This window comes from Heterodontus francisci, chromosome 10 (assembly GCF_036365525.1).
Source record: "Heterodontus francisci isolate sHetFra1 chromosome 10, sHetFra1.hap1, whole genome shotgun sequence".
Taxonomy (NCBI): Eukaryota; Metazoa; Chordata; class Chondrichthyes; order Heterodontiformes; family Heterodontidae; genus Heterodontus; species Heterodontus francisci.
The window spans coordinates 119,177,687-119,196,793 of NC_090380.1; positions in this window are offsets into that span (position 1 = coordinate 119,177,687).

The window sequence follows — 19,107 nt, forward strand, 5'->3', positions numbered from 1 at the left end:
GGGCCTCATGTACTGGGGCCATCCCCTCCCCTCCATCCTGAGGAATAGGGAGCACCTGCCCGGACTTTGCAGCCTTGGTGGTGGCGGTACGGGAAACCTGGGGACCCGAAACAGGAGACAGTTCCCCTCCAACAGATGGGCCCTGCGCCTCAGGGCCCCTTGTTACCTCTGTGGAGGGGTGCCTTCTCCTCTTTTTCCCAGTTGTGTGCGGAGGCTCAGAGACCTCCATATCATCAGAGGCCTCCACCTCCACACTCTCCTTTTTTTTATTCACCCTGGGCCTGAGCCCAGCCCTGGGGCAAGTTGACTTCCCGAGATCGGGCCTTGGGCTGAGCTCAGGCTCGGGTAGTGTCACGATATCCAGGGGACTCGCCTCTCGATGTTTATTTCTCCTCCGCGCCTTCCTTCCACTTGGACGGTCACCCCCCTCCCTGCCGGAGGCCGTGAAAACCACAGCCTCCGGTACCGACTGAATGGTATCTGGTGGTGGTGTAGTGGGGCGGGAGGAGGTGCAGCGTCGCCACCCTGGGCCGCTGAGTTGGAGTTGGCAGCCGGGAGGTTGGGGCAGTTCTTACGAACATGCCCCACCCCCTTACAGACATGGCACCGCACCCCGTCCAAGGTCCAGAAGACGCGGTAGGCCGTCCCCTGGAATTCTACATTGAAGTGGCCCTCTGTCACCTCCTCCCGCGCCAGCTGCATGAATAACTGGCGGCGGAAGGAGTACACGTGTCAGAGGCTGTTCTCCCGAAGACCGAGCGGGACTGGGGTGAGCCCCGTCTTTACCTCCCCCAGATGGTGCAGGTGGGGAAGGAGGAGCTCACCAGGGATGAAGGGTGGGACATTGGATAAAATGAGCCTTTGCGCAGTGGCCTCCAGGGGGTCCACTGGCAGAAAGGTCCCGCCCACGGTGAGCCCCTTGCTCAGAGCCAGGGACACCGCCCGCTCGGTCTTCAGGAAAAACACTGCCTTCCCGTACATTTTAGAGGCTGCAACAATGGCCGAAGGGCCGACAACCTCGGCCATTGCTTTCACGCATGCCTCTATAGTCATGTTCGGGTGGACATAGCTCTTGACCCCATGCTTCGATGTTAATAAAGCAAACGGTGACGGGGCAACAGGTGCAGCTGCAGCAGCCGCAGCAGCATATGAACGGGAAGGCCCCGCCACCGGCGAAGAGGGGCTTGCCATGGGGTCTAAGAGCTACGTCCACCCCCAAGAAACAAAACAAATTTACACAATTTTTTTAAAAAGCAAACTTTAAACAAGGTGGAGTGGGAGTAGAGGAGGATGGCGTAGGATGGTAAAGGAAAAGGGGAGGATAGGTGATTGAGGCGACTGAGTGGAGGAAGGGAGAGAAAGGCTGGAAAGGATGTTTGTTCCAACTGCCAGTTGGAGCACCTTTATCACAATTAGTCCAAACTTGTTTGTTGTCTTCCAGTTGGGGGAGGCTTCTTCGCCCGGGACAGCTGGAGCCGCCCGGTACTCTCCTCTTCTGATTTTAACAAGACAGTCTTCACCCGGGCAACTCCAGCTGTCCCGAGCAGGCAGTTGGGGTGGGGAGGGAGCTCCCTGTGCGCAAACACCAATACAAACACAGGGGCCCCTACTGGATTTGGCTGCCCCACCCCTGAGTCTTCAGGCCTCTTCTCCCTCCCCCAAACAGTTTAAACTTAATAGTCTTTCAGGTGCCCTGACACCCACCTCTCCAGAAAAATTGCAGCCTTCCTTGATGGTTTCCCTCCACTCTGTATTCACCTTTCTCCAGTTGCTGCAGTCTCCACTCTGTATTCACCTTTCTCCAGTCCCTCTCTCCAGTTGCTGCAGTTTCCACTCTGCAATTGCTGCAACACAGGTGCAGCTGCTCCCCCTGATTGCTGGCAGGAAGTGCTCCAAATTGACCAGCCAATCCCTGTGCTGTACCTGTCCTGGGAGCGTTTGATGGGACAGTGTAGAGGGAGCTTTACTCTAGCTATCCTGTGCTGTACCTGTCCTGAGAGTGTTTGATGGGACAGTGTAGAGGGAGCATTGCTTGTGAATGATCTGGAATAGTTGATGCTGTGACTACTAAAAATAGAGTGGATAAAAATCACTGTTGAAGATTCCAGCTAGTAAAGCCAACTGTCAGGAACCTGTCTGAAAGGGCAAAATGAGGATATCTATTTGGGCTGGAATAACAGCTATGGGACGATTGAACAAGAATCAATCTGCCTAACAACCAAGACTCAGCAACCAAGTATCAAAGAAAGACATGCTGATTGTCAAGGCTGTCTGGAAAATCACATCAATCACAGATCTTCAACTAAACAGCTCTTTTCTGTGAAATGGCTCATGGTCTCCATACAAATAGACTTTATTTGGAATTGAGTTGTACTTATGCAAATAAGGTTGTTCAAATGCCATAAATATGAAGAAATGTGGTTTGCTTAAAAGTTAAAGACAACAGATCACAGCAATATTAGTGGAGACCATTCCTGAGACTGTCCTCCGCTCCCAGGAGAACACTAGAACAGGAGGAGGCTATTCAGCCCTTCAAAACCACTCAGCCATTCAATTAGATCATGGCTTATCTGTATCTTAACTCCATCTACCCAACTTGGTTCCATCTCCCTTATATAACATCCAGAGTCAGCTGTTGAATATTCCTGAATCCCCTCTTTACATTTATTTTCTTATCCTTTGTATGTTCCTTGTGTGCAGCTGGGAGATGTATTGTGGCCTTTGAGCCCTTCTAATGGCATTGTCAAACTTTGTTTCCATCTCTCTCTGTTGATATGCACCTATCCTCTGTAGGACAGTCTGGCATCAGGTTTGGCTGGTTTTACTTAGTTGTCAGTTTCTATTTTAGTCTGTAAATTGCAGAGGTGCTTCATTATTTCCTTCTTTGTGGATGTGCGTTTCACTCTTTCATTCTTGCCACAAGGCTCCTGTGTTCGATGTTGGTCTAATTAGCATACAGACCTGAGGAGTTAGAGTAAGCCACCGCATTTTAATGGGTTTGAACCAATCCTACAGGCACATTGGTGCTAATTTTAAACTCTCCTTTGCTAGGCAGTTAGAGGGTGAGTTTCTGGTTCAAAAAGCAAGTCAGCACTTACAATCCAGTCTAGCCATTGTTCACGTCTGGTTGTCCACCAATATGATCATCCCTCTGTGACAATCAGTGCACAATAAGGAACCATGAGATAAGAAAGGTCTGTTTGGTTGATTCTGCTCAAAATCCATTGAATGGTGTGGGTTCAGAAAGCATTGCCTCCTCAAAGGTAAATGAAGCATAACTCTGGAGGCTTTAACCATCTCCCCACATTGCTCTTTGATGTGCTGCTCTTCACTGACTACACCTCATCACTGTCAGCATAGGACACACTATTGAATCATCCCAACATATCACAAATGACAGACAGAAAAATATCAAATAGTGCATCCAGCCTGTCCCACACAGCTGTGATGCCTTGTAAATGACAATACAGACAGTCCAGACCCATGTAAGCCATATAATCTCCTGGAAGAAGCAATGAGAGATAAAAAGCTGGAAAATTCTCTTCCGACTCCTTTAGGCGATTGAAACTACTAATACTGATTTCATACAGTTCCTCCTTCTCACTAGGCCGGATGTTCCCCAACATTTCTGGGAGGTAATTTGTGTCCTCCTTTGTGAAGACAGAACCAAAGTATGTATTTAACTGGTCAGCCATTTCTTTATTCCCCATTATAAACTCCCCCGTTTCTGACCCACATTTGTCTTCACTAATCTTTCTCTCTTTACATATCTATAGAAGCTTTTACAGTCAGTTTTTATGTTCTCTGCAAGCTTATCCTCATATTCTATTTTCCCCTTCTTAATCAATCCTTTTGTCCTCCTATGCTGAATTCTAAACTGCTCCCAATCCTCAGATTTGCTGAGGACATCAGATTTTCTTTCCTAAAGGACATTAGTGAACCAGATGGGTTTTTGCAACAATCGATGATAGTTTCATGGCACCATTACTGAGATTAGCTTTCAATTCCAGAATTTTTGTATTAATTAATTGAATTTATTAACTAACTGAATTTAAGTTCCACCTGCAGCTGTAGTGCGATATGAAGCTATGGCCCCAGAGGATAATCCTGGGAGTCTGGATTATTAGCCCAGTGGCATTACTGTTGTATGATAGCTTTAGGAGTGGTGTCCCTTTAAGAACAGAGTATGCTAATGAGCTAATGATATATTCATGTGACGAGAAGCCATAGTCACTCTGCACTGCAACACCCTGGACAAAGATTCTGTATATAGTTTGCTCTGTACTGTATATACTAGTTTAGCTGTTCATAAACCTTCTAGAGATCTTCAAGGAACTGGAATCCTCATTGTGTTGCTTAAGATAAGAACCCATGACCTGGTGGTGAAAAGCCACAGTGGCGGCACAGTGGCGCAGTGGTTAGCACTGCAGCCTCACAGCTCCAGGGACCCGGGTTCGATTCTGGGCACTGCCTGTGTGGAGTTTGCAAGTTCTCCCTGTGTCTGCGTGGGTTTTCTCCGGGTGCTCCGGTTTCCTCCCACAAGCCAAAAGACTTGCAGGTTGGTAGGTAAATTGGCCATTATAAATTGTCACTAGTATAGGTAGGTGGTAGGGAAATATAGGGACAAATGGGGATGTTTGGTAGGAATATGGGATTAGTGTAGGATTAGTATAAATGGGTGGTTGATGGTCGGCACAGACTCGGTGGGCCGAAGGGCCTGTTTCAGTGCTGTATCTCTAATCTAATCTAATCTAATCTAATCATATAAGCTTGAAGAGCATGGGTAAAACAGCAAACAGAGTTTAAAAGCAGTACAGAAAACAGAAGAGAAAATTTGAAGCAACAAGTGAAGAAACTTTAAAATAAGTTCCTGAAAAGAGTGAAAGAAAGCTACATACCTTTAGAAAGCTGAGCAAATCCCCATAGAATGGAAGCTTGGCTGAAAAGCAAGCAATCAGGTGATTCAGAAATCCCGGATAAAAAAAAACTTTTGAAGAGTCTAAAAAAATTCATTTTCTAAAGGCTTCGTGTGAGCGAGAAAAAAGGGGAAAACCCTGAAAAGAGCACAAACTGGAAAAAAAAGCCCGATAGTAAATAAAAGCACAGAAAACACCCGGACACTGCAGAGTCACCATTAAAGCAGTCAAGTGAAAAAATAATTAAACCAGTCAAGTGTGAAGAAGATAAATAAACTCTAGCTAACAAAGCAAAGGGGAAAACCCTTGAAATGTTTATCAAACAGCTGTGTAAAGATACAAGTGAAGTACCAAAGGAGAAGAAACAGAAAACACTGTCAAGCACCTGTTGCATTCCATCAAAGCAGCTAGCCTGAAAAAAAGATTCTTAAAGTGGGAACAGCACGGAGTTAATAAAGCAAGTTTTAAAACAAGTTTTAAGCCATAAATAGAGAAGTCATAATAAGTAGCAGGCTGAAAGCAGAGCAACAAAAACTGAATGCAGAAAGGGAGAAACTTCATAAAAAACAGCAACAGCTTATATGCAAATTCTCTGTGATGCAGGAGACACTGCTTGAACAGCCAAGGGTGAAATCCACATCCCCAAAAGGTTATACCATAACAAGATCTGGAAGTGTTGTCAAACCACCGAAACGATATATGGACTCTTAAGCTTCTGCACTTGTAAATTTCACAATCCCTATCTTTATACTTGTAAATTTTTAAATCTCTATTGTTATGACCAACTGTTCCAACGTCCCCAATCAAAATATATGATTCTGATTGTGGTGGGAGAAACACACTGTTAATTCAATCCTGTCCCTCCACAGATCGCCGAATATATAATTTTTAAACTTTGCAAATTAAAGAAAGACCCAGCCAAATTGTACCATCTATTAACCCCTGAATGAGGCTTTAAATCAATGAATTAACTGTTTAATTAGAAAAACTAAATTCTTAAACACTACAAAGGTACAAACAACATTTAAAATAGAAAAACTTAGAGTTCTTGCAAATTTACGCTCCTGGCGGAGGTGAAGAGGTCTAAGGTTGCTTGAAGTCCTCACAGCCGTCCAATGGGGAGAAAAAAGGTTCTTCAACAGTAGAAAAGTCCGTAGTCTAATTCCAGCAGTAAGTGATGCTTTCCTTAGCCAGCGAAGACCACAGTAGATCAACAACTCACAGACACTTTCAATAGAATCAATCTGGCTTTAGAATTTTGAGGGATAAAAGATTGTCACAGTCTAACTTCCCTTCCTTCAGTTTAAATTATCAGAGATCTCTGTTTTGGCTTAACTTTTTAGAATTTTGAGAGAGAATAATAAATAAACAGATTAAATTCTCTTCATTCAGTTTAAATCAGCTGACAGCACTTCTTTCAGGTGCTAATCAGGTGCTGTCTGTTTGTGCCCTCTGTTAGAACAGGCTGTTTGCACTATAAGCCAATTCAAAATTAAATTGTAACAAATGTATCTCTTAATGCTCAGTCCGAGTGGCTGTATCCAAGGTAACGAGAATGCACCCTTTGAATCACAGTCTCCGAATAGCTATATACAAGGCAATGAGAATGCAATCTTTGACTCATTTTTTAGAGCTTGCTACCTTAAAGCAGTACGGCTTTTCTTCCAGCCTTAAAGGCACACCGCATTCTCCCCAGGAAGAAAAATAACAGGATCATAACACTCTCCCTGTATAAGTAATTTTGATATTATCCAATTTTGTGTGTTTTTACCTGTAGTGTATGAAAGTTATCTTAGGAAAGAAAGGAGATGTTATCTGGTCGCTTAAAGAATGATGTCTGTTTAAGAACTCAATATGTTCATGAGCTAAATACCAGGATGTATTCATATGACTTGAAGCCATAGTCACTCTTCACTGTAACACCCTGGACAAGGGTTCCGTATATAGTTTGTCCTGTACTGTATATACTAGTTTAGCTGTTAATAAACCTTCTAGAGATCTTCAGGGAACTGGAAACCGTGTACGTCATTGTGTTGTTTAAGATAGCACAAAGGAACCCATGACATTACCACTATGCCACTGTCTTCTACAGTATGGAGAATCTGTTTTTGTTGTGGGAAATCCCAAAATATATGGGAATCCCTAGATAGACAGCAACATTCTTCATATCCATACATTCTCTTTACATATCCTAAGTTTGCTATCGAACATCATAAATTATGTCTAAACAATGTTTAAGCCATCCACCATTGGACTGAACATTCTCCCATGTTAAAAGATTTATCAGTTGGTCCTGGTAATGCTTTCATAATGTATAACAATTAAAAACCTCAGGCAAACTTCATATTTTCAAATGTACACTTGTTTCACTTGTTTCACTTAGGAACAAGATTCGGTCAATCAGCCCCTTGAGCCTTTTAATTAGATCAGGGCTGATCTGTACGTCACTCCATGCAAAGGATGGTAGAAATGTTGAACTACCTCCCACAAAAAGTGGTAGATGCTGGTTCAATTTATAATTTTAGAGATTGATAGCTCCACGGAGAGCCTGCATAGACTCAATGGGCCAAATGGCCTCCTTCTGTGCCGTAAATAAATTACTCTATGATAGATTTTTGCTAGACAAGGGTATAAAAGGATATGGAACCAAGGCAGTTGGATGGAGTTAAAAGACAGATCAGCGGAACAAGCTCAAGGGGCTGAATGACCTACTCCTGTTCCTATGCTCCTAAGTGGCCTAGCAATCCACTCAGTTGTATCAAACGGCTACAAAAACCTCATGGATTAGAGCAGTTTAGGAAGGCAGACCAACACTACCTTTTTGAGGCAATTAGGACTGGGCGATAAATGCTAGCCTTGCCAGTGACATCCTAAATGAATAAATAAAAGCAAAACACCACTGCTCCATTATTCCTCTATCCTATGTTTACAACACTTCATCATAGAGCACACTGTAGGAATGTTAAATCAGAGATTCAGAACACTGGACAGCTCACGGGGCATCCCACAATAACCATTCAGCCATTGGAATCAGCATACTGCACAATGTTGACATCCAATAAGACAACAATATGGAGTAACCAACAGAGGCAGAACAACAACACCAAGAAAAAGACAACCTGGAGCAGCAAGAGGAGATTTACAATGCAATTGTTGAAGTGCCTTTGCCAGCTGCAAGGGACATTCACCTTGCTTTCACTGATAAGTCCTTCTCCTCAATATCCCAACCACTGATTGCATCAACTGTCCTCACAACATTTTTACCAAGCCTTCAACAAGTACAAATTCAGCTGCATTCCATTACCACCTGCTGAATTATCAAAAGATTCCATTCCAGTCGCACGAGAATATTCTACACCATAACAAGGGCACTCTCCCAGCACAGTGTAACCAAATCTTTCCCTAAATGGGATTGTTTCACAACTGCCAAAACAGTTCTGTTAGATTCAGTGGTACTGTTCACAACCCTAAGCAGTCCATGCATCTTATTTTCAGGTGCGTGCCCATACTGCCAAATAGCTAATTACATAAATCCGTAAGATGGGATCTAACAATAGTAACCCCCTTGTGTCTTTAATTGGATACTATGCCTTTCACACTCATGGCTGGATTTTATCATAGGCGGACAGGACTTCGCTTCCGCCTAGCCCAGGGATCCAACCCCTGGCGCACGGAAAGGCCAGCAGCTATCGTGGGCGGCCTTTTCACGTCCCCAGCACGCCCGCTTGCCATGGGCAAAATACCCGTGGAGGTGGGCGAGGGCCCTTAAGTGGCCACTTAAGGGTCTTGATTGGCCTCGGACGGGCGGGCCATTTCCCAGCGCCCCCCCACCCCCAACAGACCACCGTAAAGTTGGCCGAAGGCGGGAGTGGGGCAGGAAGTCCTCCTGGAGCCTCCCACTCAATTCTATACCACCACCACCCCCCCGCCCCCACGCCACCATCCAACCTGCTGGGGCTGTGCAAAATTCAGCCCCATGTGTGTGTCTCCAATCTTTCAGTTAGCAAAGTGTAAAGACTTTAGTGGGTTGAGGACTGATGCAAATCATTAAGTTGCTTTATTTTAGAAACGGCAGTGAAGGTACAAAGCCACAGGTTTCACCTTAATTCAAGTTCAGATCCCACCTCATGAGCAAGTATCCCTATTTTCTGGCTCACCACCATTCCTGGTCAGACTTCTGATTCTGCTTGTTTTTGGACTGGAGATAAGGATCAAACCTCCTTGTGAGACTTGACTGGAATCACATGTATCCTTTTATTCACAAGGAAGGGTTGTCCCTCACCAACTTCCCCATTCAGGGATTCGCCCATAGATTGGTCAATCAAACAGGTAACTGCTCAACCCCTTGGTGTGTGATTCCCTAAAACCATCTCCTGGTACACTCAAAATTAAAGGAACTAGCCTGACCTAATCAGAACAATTTTCATTTAGGTCAGCTGATTTTAACTGGAGTGACGTTTTGAGTTCAGGCCTCATTGAACTGCTGGCACCAAAATGCATGCCACAACAGGAAGTCTTGCTGTAGCTCACCAGCATAATAATGGACGGTTTGGAGATCACCTCTGCTGGAAGGGGGGAGGTGAACACAGTGGGGGTGGTAAGGGGTGATGGGAGGGAAAATGGGTGATCCCCAGCCAGCACTTGTCTCCTCCCAGCTCCACAAAAAATATATTGCAGAAACTTTTCTTGGCCATTTTTGCAACAGTTGGCAACAGACACTTGAGGTGACACTGCAATCAGGATCTCTGTTGTGTCAAGGGATAATTATTTGCATAAACAACTGGGCTTTTTCCTGGAACAGCTGACATTCCCATTGCCCCGTTGATGCCGATTTGACCAAGTGAGAATCAGCCCAGGTGCTCCTAGGAATAAATCACCTGCGTTTTATTGTCTTAGTGCAAAGCAGTCTTTGAGCTGCAACATTCTACAAACTGACCGTCCAGTTTTAATACTTCTTCAATGCTTACGCTCATTGACAAATAAACTCCTCTTTGTCTCAATGCCTCTGAGGATAATTTTTTAAATGTGTGAACTTACAACACAATACTTCAATGTAACTTTTAGTCATTGAAAAAGGTTTTGTAATAAACTGGAAATGTGACAGTGACATATTTAGTGTTCATCACTCCTTTGTTTTCCTTTGATGACTGTTTGTCATGATGTGCTTTACAACCTGATCGCGTGCCCTCTCATGTACTTCCCCAGTGGTGGGATTATATGAAGTGTTTGGCTGACGTGTGCCAGTAAGAAGCTCTTGGAAATTAATTGGACCTTGGTGTTCTGTCAGCTGCAGCCTCAGATGGAAGAGTTACAGCCTCCACTACATCAGCAGTTGTGGCAGCAGCCTCGCCCTTCCCAGTCTATGGTGTAAGTGGGAGGGGTTTGCTGGGAGGGTCTGTATGTGATCCATTTCACCCATGCCGCCCCCTCCAGTTATTGGGCATTGCCATTACCCTGTCCATTGATTTTCACGAAGAATGAAACTGCTGCCAGTACTGAGATCATTGAAGTCCCGATCAACACCTCTCTTCATGTAATTTCCAAACTGGAGGAGAGATCCTGTGGCGCATCGGAGCTCAAAGTCTCCATGGTAGTTGGCATGAGAGGTCTTATAACTGGTCTTAGAGCATTTTCATGGATGGTTCAACTCCAGATGTCCCTGGAACAGCCTCACATTCCATGGTGAATGGCAGTGTGCCAATTCCATCAACACAACACAGAAAGGAACATAGGAACAGGAGTCTGCTATTTAGCCCCTTGAGCCTGTTCCGCCTTTCAGTAAGATCTTGGCTGATATTTACTCCATCCATCCATTATCTTAGGAACAGCTACCTTGAGAATGAGCTCTTCTTGGAATATGGCAAAGTTAAATATTGTTATTTCTTTTGTTACAGCTACATGATACGATGTGGGTGGTTCCCACTGTTCCATTCCCCACCTGACCGCAGCAAGTGTATCTTGTTATTAGAGTTTAATCCCTTGGTGTTTTATTTTCCAAATAAACAGTGACAGGTTTTCTTGTAGGTTTAAAAAATAGAAAAAGAATTGTTTATTGATCAATATGCCTTATCCCAAAATTGTCCCAGCCGTGTCCAATCACGCATTTGCTCTCACACACACGAAGAGACCGATAGAGAGGGAAAAAAGGGTCAGTGATTTTTAGTGGGCGGGGGGAGGTCACGATAAACCTGCTGAATTCTCTTAGAAATCGAGTTCTCGATGGGCCTGAGAGGATTGTAGATTTCTCTCTCGATTAAAAGTTCAGTTGAAGACAGTGGATCACATCTACTTCACTGCTATCTAATGTAGATGTAGGATTCTACAGCAGGGTATGTGCCTTCTGGTTTGCTGGTAAACAAGCAGTTGGATGTTGATTCTCTCTCTCTGTCTGTAGTCTCTCTCTCTAGGCTGTCTTTTTTTAAGGTAAAGCCGTGTTACATCTCACCTCCTGGTAAGAGACTTTCTGATCTCTTCCCCATGGTGATCGCACAATGTCCCAGGATGTGGTTACTTCACACCTTCTTTGTTTCAGAAGAAGACATTCAATTCTGGAATGTTTTAGGTGGGTGTGCAATTGACACCTCTTAGTTTTGAGGATTTGCCCTTTGTCCTTGTCAGACAGTTTGAATACACAAAGGCCAATCCCTTTTTCTTCAGTGGCCATTTTGGATCATTATTTCTTTTTTAAAATAAAGGTTCATTTTTAAAAGACAAAGTCAGATTTTTATAACTCTTCAGAGTTAGTCCATAATTTGTAATGTTGCACTTCCGGTGTGTGTGACAATTTTCAGGAGGGGGTCGTATGAAATAGACATATCTCACTGGAAATTTGTAATGTGTGTCCTAGGCCAATATTTATCCCTCAACCAACATCACTAAAACAGATGATCTGGTCATTGTCATTTTGAGGATTGTGGATCTTGCTGTGCATGGATTGGCTGCTGCATTTCCTATGACTCCACTTCAAAAGTACTTCATTGGCTGTGCAGCTGATGCTGATCCTGATGCTGTGAAAGGCAAGTCTTTCTTTGTTTCTTTGTGTTGTTTGTATGCTTGGATGAATGGGCATTGTAAGTTGATGGTCTTCAGCAGTGGCATGTATGGAGTAGCACAGCAGCACCCAGTTGCCATTCAGAAAATGCCATCTCTCAAAGCTTTCTTTCATTAGTCCCCACAAAGGATCTCCCTCATTTGATCCTTCAGCTCCAATGAGATTTCAGTTGCCTCATCCGAAACCTGGCGTGGCACACGACCATCATGACTGGAAGCAGATAGCTATCACTACATTTTCCTATTATGTACTCTGACTAACGTGCCGCCAAATAAATCAACACCTCTTTAAACTACCATGGGCCCCAAACATGTTGCACTGCTGTCAACAAACCTGCGGGCAACAAATCAGATGTGCTAATCTTCTCTGAAGCTTTTCCACAGATCGACAAATAGGCTGATCATGAAAATGCAGGCAAAGTTAAAATAATAATGGTGGGGGTGCCGCTAGTTACGCATCACCTGACTTCCACCTGCCTGGTGGCTTTAGACATAAATCTAAGCTCAAGTTCTGACAGACTGTTCAGGCTTGGAGGGCATGACAGCCAAGCCTGTGTCTGTCCTCATCTCGAAAGCAGCATCAGTGAACTTTTCAGCAGGAGCTGCGAAGACCAAGATCAGGAGTTGTAAATACAGCTGATTCTTTCTTCCTCAACTGAGGCCAATCATTGGATCCCATCTTGCCAAAGAGTAGCTATGAGTATAAGAAAAAGTGCCAGGGATGAGCGACTTCAGCTGTATGTAGAGACTGGAAAAGTTGGGATGGTTCTCCTTAGAGCAGAGAAGGTTAAGGGGAGATTTAATAGAGGCGTTCAAAATTATGAATGGCTTTGGCAGTAAATTAGGAGAAACTGCAGTGTCAGAAGGGTCAATAACCAGAGGAAAGAGGTTTAGAGTGATTGGCAAAAGAACCAGAGGGTCATGAAGTAAATGTTTTTTTACACAGCGAGTTGTGATCTGAAATGCACTTCCTGAAAGCAAGTAGCTTTCAAAAAAGGGAAAAGTTTACAAGGCTGTGAAGTTCCTTCTAAGCTGCACAGCAACCCAAAAATCCCTGTACAGGCCATGCAAAAGTTGACCCCTTTAAATTACTGCACATCTGCGGCCAGGCAAAAAATTTAAAAGGGCCGCACACTTAAACAAATCACCTGTACACGCCAAAAAAGAATTAGAGGAAATGTTAGCTATGGGGAAAGAGCAGGAGAGTGGGCTAAATGGATAGCTATACCAAAGCACATCATTCTATGATTCAATGCAATTGCTCCATGTTAACTTTGAGGATTGTATGGCATTTCAACACAGTTCTCCTCTTCTTTCACAAGCAGGTTATTCAAAATCCTTACAGATCAAAGTGACACACGCAGAGGGGTGGAGGTAACTTAGTAGGTGAGTGTTTCATCAAAAGCAGAGCAAGTCCCATTATATTGCTGATAGGCACCATGTTAGGAAGCTCCTGGAGTCAAAATTGCTGTGGAAATAAAGTGATGTAAAATATTTTGAGTCTCTGAAGGGATCTTAGATTAATTGAGCAGAAGAAATAGTAAAAGGTCAACTCAAATTACAAGGAATTTTGTTGCTTTTATTCTTTTCAAAAGATTTAGTTACTTTTTCCCTGGGGGGGTGAGAAAAGGCTAATCTTAGCACAAAGTTGCAATCACGTCAAGTCTTATTTATTTTCAGCCAGACTCAATGATTTTATGGCAGGGAAACACAGATATAACATAACCTGTCTCAGTGTGTCTCACAGTACAAAACACAATTAAAGCAAAGACAGATCTGTTCATTTCAGGAAGGGTTTGTGATCGTTCTGGGATTTACTTTTTCCTTGTAAAGTCTCCTCTGTTGGTGTATGTCTGACCTTGACTGGTTGTGCTAGTCTCGTTCATTCTCCTGGGATTCCTCTATGTTGCACTGGTAATGATGTGGGCATGTTGATTGGCTCATGTTGGTTCAGCTTTCACCCTCTGTGCTCACTGACCCAGATTGGTTCCTGGTCCAGCAATGCCGAGAGTTTAAATTTCTCATCCTTGTTTTCAAAGCACTTCTTGGCCTCCCTCCCACCTCATCTCTGTCATTTACTTCAGCCCTACAACCGTCCGTGATATCTGCACTCCTTCAATTCTGGACTCTTGCACAGCTCTGCTGTTAATCGCTCCACCATTGGTGGCCATGCCTTCAGTTACCTTGGTCCTAAGCTCTGGGAATTCTTTCCCTAAACCTCTCCATTGTTCCATCTCTCTCTCTCTTCCTTTAAGATGCTCCTTTAAAGTTATCTCTTTCAGCAGTCCCAATACCTCTTTAAGGTGGTTGGGGTCAAATGTTTGTCCAATAACACTGCTGCAAAGTACCTTAGGACATTCCACTATGTTGAAGGCTGTAAATAAATGCAAGTTCTTTCTTTCAGAATGGGCCTAGAACTCTCCCCACTACAGGATTCTACGAAGTCTTATATTTACCCTTCCTAAATTCTCTCTCCTCGCCCAACACTGCTGCTTGTCATTCAGGTTATGGTGCCAAGCACCCCTTTAGTACCTTGTTTAATTGGCCAGTCTTCAGTGTGAGCCCCAAACACTAAACCAGATATGAAAATGAAGAACAACAGGATGAGGGTGTTGGGGGAGGAGGACATTCAATCTCTCCCTCCAAGGACCAAGCTGCTCCCACCAATCATCACTTTCCTGCTTCTTGTTACCCCCAAACCAACAGCAGACAATATGTGCAGAAGCTCTGGCAATAAATATTAATACAATGAATTCTCACCTGTTTTCAGCTGGAAAGTGGCAACTGACTAATCTTTGGCCCATCACTTTGACAGGCCTTTTTGCCCAGGGAGTAGCCTTTGGCCAACTTAGACCAGGAAATGACCGAGGCAACACATCACTGTCAGTAATGGAGTCCTCAATGTGGTAATAACATGCTAATTATATGTGAATATGCTAATAGTTTGCTAACATATGCAGGCCATCTCAATGCAACCCTTCCGCTGACCCCTGATGGTGGGGGAGATTGGGGCAGTGATTTGTTCTCCAGTGTATCTTTCCCACTATGTGTGGGAATTCTAATTGGAACACAATTCTAATTGGTGCCAAGGTTCTCCTCACACCAGCTAGAGTTTAAGGGGTAGATTTACAAATTAGTATTGCCAGCTCTGAGTCTCTCATGAATGGAGAATGTCAGGAATCTGGACATGGAGCTCAATGCAAGCTGCACGATTTGCAGCCCATGAAAAATTAGCACACACACCCAATGCTGCAGCCCTGGAGCAGAGGTCCGAGTTCATAAATGCTGCACCTGTCTCTTGTCTTAGCTTGTTTTAAATATTAATTAGATACACATGATCCTAATTTGGCCACATAACATGTATATGACATATATACCAGAGCCAACACAGGCACATATATAACTACAGTATCAGACAGGCAGTGAATTGTTCTCTTTTATTCTTTGTGTACTGTACAGGAGCCGACACTGAGATACACACGTGCAATATATTACCAGATGGGAATGAAAAGTTGACTTTCCCCCAGTGTGTACTCTTGTCTTCGAGGAGCTGACACTGAGATACATGAGCTGCACTGTACCAGACGGGAGTGAAGTTTTCCAAGTTCCCTGGTGCATACTGAATGTCTGTGCATGTGTGTATCCATGTTCAAAGGCATTTTGTCAAAAGTAGTTCTGCTCAACTTGTTCTGAGCTACTCATTTCATTCAACCATAATCATAAATAAACCTAACTCAAGTGGGAATTTATTGTTGAGGCACTGTGCAATATCTGAATAAATTGGTAATATTTCTGTCCTGGACCAACATTAGTTTTGTTAAATATATCCCAGTGTCTGAATTGTACATCAGCAGTCTATTCATCTTAAAGAAGCTGATCTCCCCGTTCCCCCCTGCCCCCACACTGATAAACTTACCTCCTCCCCCGTCCCCACAAATCTTCCGCCTCGTTTCCCTGGGTGGGGATCCGAAGGCATGGGAGTGCCAGCCAGCAATACGAAGATCGCACCGGGGCGGAAGGTGGTGGCATAAGTGTAATTAATTCAGCGGCAGGGTCGGGGGGTGGGGGGGGCGCCACAAGGCCTCACCGCCACCGACAATATTGGGCCGGCCTTTCCAGCATCGGGGTGCGTGGCGGCCCTCTCCTGGAGGTACTGGGTACAGTTTTGATCACCTTATTTAAGGAGGCATATACTTGCATTGAAAGCAGTTCGGAGAAGGTACACTCTGTTGATTCCTAGGATGAAGGAGCTGTCTTATGAGGAAAGGTTTAGCAGGTTGGGCCTATACTTATTGGAGTTTAGAAGAATGAGAGGTGATCTTATTGAAACATATAAGATTCAGAGGGTGGGGGGGTGGTGTTGACAGGGTAGATGCTAAGAGGATGTTTTCCCTCATGGTGGAATCTAGAACTAGGGGACACAGTTTCAGAATAAGGGGTCTCCCATTTAAGTCGGAGATGAGGAGGAATTTCTTCTCTCAGAGGGTTGCTAATCTTTGAAATTCTTTTCCCCAGAGAGCAGTGGAGGCTGGGTTATTGAATATATTCAAGGCTGAGCTAGACAGATTTTTGATCTACAAGGGAGTTAGAGGGTTATGCGGGGCAGTTAGGAAAGCAGACTTAAGGTCACAATCAGATTATTGAGTGGCGAAGCAGGGTTGAGGGGCCGAATGGCCTATTCCTGCTCCTATTTCTTACATTCTTATGTTCTTAAAAATTGATAAAGGGGAGGTATTAGATAGGATGGCTGTACTTAAAGTTGATCAGTCACCAGGACCAGATGAAGTGCATCCGAGGATATTGAGGGGAGTAAGGGTGGAAATTGCAGAAACAATGGCCATAATCTTCCAATCCTCCTTAGATACAGGGATGGTCCAGAGGACTGCAGATTTGCAAATGTTATACCCTTATTTGAAAATGGGTGTAAGGGTAAACCCAGCAACTACAGGCCAGTCAGTTTAATCTTGATGGTAGGAAAGGTTTGAGTAACTGTAATTCGGGACCAAATTAATAGTCACTTGAACAAATGTGGATTAATTAAGGAAAACCAGCATGGATTTGTTGAGGGCAAATTGTATTTAAGTTATTTGCTTGAGATTTTTGATGAGTTAACAGAGAGAGTTGTTGAGGGTAATGCGGTTGATGTGGTGTACATGGAATTCCAAAAGGCATTTGATAAAGAGGCAGATAACATGCTTGTCAGGAAAGTTAGAGCCCATGGAATAAAAGGGACAGTAGCTGCATGGATAAAATGTTGGCTGAGTGCCAGGAAACAGAGAGTAATGGTGAATACTTGTTTTCCAAACTGGAGGAAGGTGTACAATGGAGTACTCCAGGGGGTCTGTGCTGGGACCACAGCTTTTCTTGATGTATATTAATGACCTAGACTTGAGTGTACAGGACAGAACTTCAAAATTTGTGGATGACATAAAGCTTGGAGGTATTGTGAACTGTGAGGAGGATAGTGATACACTTCAAGAGGACTTAGATAGGATGGTGGAATGGGCAGACACATGGTAGATGAAATTTGATGCAGAAAAGTGTGAAGAGATTCATTTTGGTTTGAAGAATGCGGAGCAGCAATATAAGTTAAAGGATACAATTCTAAAGGGCGTGCAGGAGCAGAGGGACCTGGGGGTATATGTGCACAAAGCAGGGCAGGTTGAGAAAGCCGTTAATAAAGCATACAGTATCCATGGCTTTATAAATAGAGGCTTAGAGTACAAAAGCAAGGAGGTTATGGTGAAACTTTATAGAACATTGGTTCGGCCTCAACTAAATTATTGTGTACAGTTCTGGGCACCACACTTCAGGAAGGATTTGAAGGCATTAGAGATGGTGCAGAAAATATTCACGAGAATGGTGCCAGGGATGAGAGACTTCAGTTGCATGGATAGATTGGAGAAGCTGGGGCTATTCTCCTTGGAGGAGAGAAGAATTAAGAGGAGGTTTGATCAAGGTCATAATCATAGAGTGATACAGCACTGAAACAGGCCCTTCAGCCCACCGAGTCTCTGCTGACCAACAACCACCCATTTATACTAATCCTACATTCATCCCATATTCCCTACCACCTACCTACACTCGAGGAAATTTATAATGGCCAACTTACTTATCAACCTGCATGTTTTTGGCTGTGGGAGGAAACCGGAGCACCTAGCAGAAACTCACACAGTCACAGAGAGAACTTGCAAACTCCACACAGGCAGTACCCAGAATCGAACCCGGGTTGCTGGAGCTGTGAGGCTGCGGTGCTAACCACTGCGCCATTGTGCCGTCCCATGGAGGTGTTCACAATGATGAGGATTCTGGACAGAGTAGATAGGGTGAAACTGTTGCCATTGGCAGAAGGGTCGAGAACAAGAGGGCACTGATTTAAGCTGATTGGAAATAAAAGCAATGGCGACATAAGGAAAAATTTTTACACAGCGGTTAGGATCTGGATTGCGCTACCTGAGAGTGCGGTGAGAGTCAGATTCAATCAGGGCCTTCAAAAGAGAATTGGATAAGCAGCTGAAGAGAAAAAAAATTGCTGGACTACAGGGAAAAGGCTGGGAGTGGGAATAGGTGAGTTGCTCTTGCAGAATACTGGCACGAACAAGATGGGCCAAATGGCCTTCTGCTGCATTGTAACCATTCTATGATTCTAAGATGTTTTTATGTAGAACCTTCCCTTTGAGGGATAAATGTTTGGGGTAAAGTTCATGATAGGTAAAGTGCATGGCAACTGTGGAAGGAGATTAAATGGTTGAGCCCATGATAAAGTATACAGGGTCTATGGCATGAGAATAAGTGGGGATACTGTAGCATAATGGTTATGTTACTGGAAATTTTTATGTTGCTGGACTTGTAATCCAATGGTCTGGGCTAATGGTCCAGAGACATGAGTTCAAATCCCACCACAGCAGCAGTGGAATTTAAATTCAATTAATTAACTAAATCTGGAATAAAAATCTAGTATCAGTAATAATGACAATGAAACTAGTGGATTGTCGTAAATTTCCATCTGGTTCACTCGTATCCTTGGGGAAGGCAATCTGCTGCTCTTATCCAGTCTGGCCTACATGTGATTTCAGACCCACAGAAATGTGGTTGACTCTTAACTGCCCTTTGAAATGATCTAGCAAGCTATTCAGTTATA